Genomic DNA, 3,000 nt, shown 5'->3' with positions numbered 1-3,000 from the left:
ATGGAAGCCTCTGGCATGGGAGCCTCAAGATCCCTGAGCCCAGTCATTGCATGCTGAAATGACAGAAGAGCTCCTGACTGGGACAAGTGACCCAGTGTCACCTCTTCTGTGACATGAGAAGCAGACACGGTCTTGGAGCAGCTGCTGTATGTGGGCCTTGCATTCCTGGAGGGAACCAGGAAGAGGTACCATGGCACGAGGACCTGGTGCAGCCTCATTGAGCAGCAGAAACAGGCTCCCCTACAAGCCTGCCTCCTGGCACCTGGCACCAGGAGCTCTTAGACTTCTAGAACTCCAACAATACCTGTATGTGTATCAACATGGATGTGTATGAGAAGATGCCATTGTGTATATGCAAAAATATCAGGACCTACATATATTAGAACCCCCCATTCCACTTTATGGAGGCATACTCTGCATTGCATCTTTGCTAAAAGGCAGAGAAGCAATTGAGGTACAATTTGTATATGACAAAATACACCCTTTCCCCCCATTTCTCTTTAGATATATGATTCCCCATGTGAATTGTACAGTTCAGTGGGATTTAGTATACAGGGATCCACATAGTTATACAGCCATCACCACCACCACCCATCTACCCTCACACCAGAAAAACCCCAGTCAAATCCCTCCCCCATATTATTTATTTATCTATTTATTTATTTATTTTAAATTACGTGCGTCAGTGTTTTTCCTGCATGCACCTGAATCATGCAATGCTCACAGAGACCAGAAGAGGGCATCAAATCCCCTGGAACTGGAGTTACAGACAGTTGTTAGCTACTATTTGGGTACTGGGAACCAAACTGGAGTCCTCTGCAAGAGTAGCCAGTGCTCTTACCTGAGCCTCCCCCATCCCATGTCTTTCTTCCCCTACTCCAGCCCAAGGTAGCCAGTAATCTATTTTGTTCCTCCATAAGTTTGTCTCTCATGTGCATGGAACCACACACAGTACATGACCTTGTGTGTCTGGCTTCTTTCCCATAGCATCATGATGTTTTTGAGGTTCATCTGTAAGTGTGCATCTATATTTCATTCCTTTTTGACTGACAAATAGTATTCCACTGTATGGATACATCATCTTTTATTTAGCACTTCATTCTTCAAGTTGTTTCTGTGTTTTGATTCTTATAAACAATGCTATGCATTGGCATTTGAGTGGACATATGTCTTCACTACTCTTGAGCATGAAGCAGGAGCTGGCTGACCAGAGGTAGTAAGCAAAAAGGGCCAGTAGGGAAAACTACACATTAATCACAGTTGTTACAGTGAAAAAAAGATGCTGGGGTAAACAAAGTTTGGGGTTTAAATAGAGGAGACAGGAACACCAAGGAAGATAAATAAAAAGGAATATAAATAATATAAATGATTCCCAGAAAATGAACCAGCCTCAATAGAAATGAACTCAGTCTTTGTCCTATAAAAAATCCTGCACAAGGCCCTCACCTCCTTCTGCACCTCCCTGCAGGCCTCCCTCCGGGGTAAGTCAATCATGCCTTCCACGCCTTGACTTCCCCAGACTCATTCACCCTCCATCTCCCCCACCCATCTCCCCTTCTAGCAGGGTCCTGTCCCATTCCTTGTCTTGGCACCCCAGACACTGGGGGAACCACCACTGCTTCCTGATCCTTTGAATCCAGACCAACCCAGTTCCTCAGTACAGTCCCAGGAGCCCTTGGGGCCTTTTCTTGCCCTCATCTCCCTTTGCATCTTTGGGCAGCACAGCCACCAGCTTCCCTAGACCAACATCTTTCCTGGGCCCTTCTCCCAGGCCACTCCAACCCCCAAATTACTGAGGCCAAATCTATCCTGGAGGGAGCCAGACCTTAGGAGAAAGCTTGAGAACATCTGATCCTCATCTGACTTGGGCCTCTGTGGGAACTCCTGAAGACAAAAACAATCTGGCTACTCCAAAGAGAGAGTGGGAAGCTAAGAGGAACCAGCTTTTCATGCCCAAAAAGTAAACCACAAAGGCACACAAAGTTTAAAAAAGCAGACCTAAATTTGAAGGCTTGAGTGTCACACAAGAATCAGAAACTACAAAAGAAATTCACATGTCAAAATCACAGAGAAAAAAATAATAACATGAAAAACCAAAATAACATATCCCCACCAAATACCAATAGTCCTCTAGAGGAGTACAATGAGAAACCCCTAGAGATAATGCAGGACTTGGAACTCAAAAAAACTGTTATATACATGACAAAAGAATTCAGTGAATTTAAAGAACACACAAAAAAATCAAAGAACTGAAGGAAGACAGGGATAAACTTCTGAATGAATTCAGAAAAGAGAATAATTAAGAACACTCAGGCTGAAATGAAGAAGGAAGTGAAACACTGAGTAAGCCAACTAGAAACGACAGGAGAAAGCCTCACCAATAGGATGAACGACATGGAAAACAGAGTATCAAGACAGGAAGATAAAGTGGATGAACGAGACCACACAAGCAAAGGTTATAAAAAATTTAAGAAAGCACAAGAATGGACTATGCAGGAATTGTGTGACACCTTAAAAAGACCAAATTTATGAATCATAGGCATACAGGAAGGAGAGGAATCCCAAGAAAATGGCATGGACCAGATCTCCAATAGAATCGTGGAAGAAAATTCCCCAAAATTAAAGAAAGACATGCCCATACAAGTACAAGAAGCATATAGAACACAAAACAGACAGGACCAGAAAAGAAACTCTCCACGGCACATCATAGTAAAAACACTACACGCACAAAACAAAGAGAAAATTCTGAAAGCTGCAAAAGAGAAACAACAAGTCACATATAAAGGAAAACCCATTAGGATCACAGCTGACTTTTCAATGCAAACTATGAAAGCCAGAAGAGCCTGGACCAAAGTATTCCCAGGTTTAAATGACCACAGATGCCAAACCAGATTATTATAACCAGCCAAAATGTCTATTATAGTCAAAGGGGAAAGAAAAACCTTCCATGACATAAATAGCCTGAAGGAATTCAGGTCCACAAAACCAGCCCTTTAGAGA

Source organism: Nannospalax galili, unplaced genomic scaffold (genome assembly GCF_000622305.1).
Source record: "Nannospalax galili isolate Female #2095 unplaced genomic scaffold, S.galili_v1.0 scaffold1287, whole genome shotgun sequence".
Lineage (NCBI taxonomy): Eukaryota > Metazoa > Chordata > Mammalia > Rodentia > Spalacidae > Nannospalax > Nannospalax galili.
Note: the sequence above shows the minus strand (reverse complement) of the source record.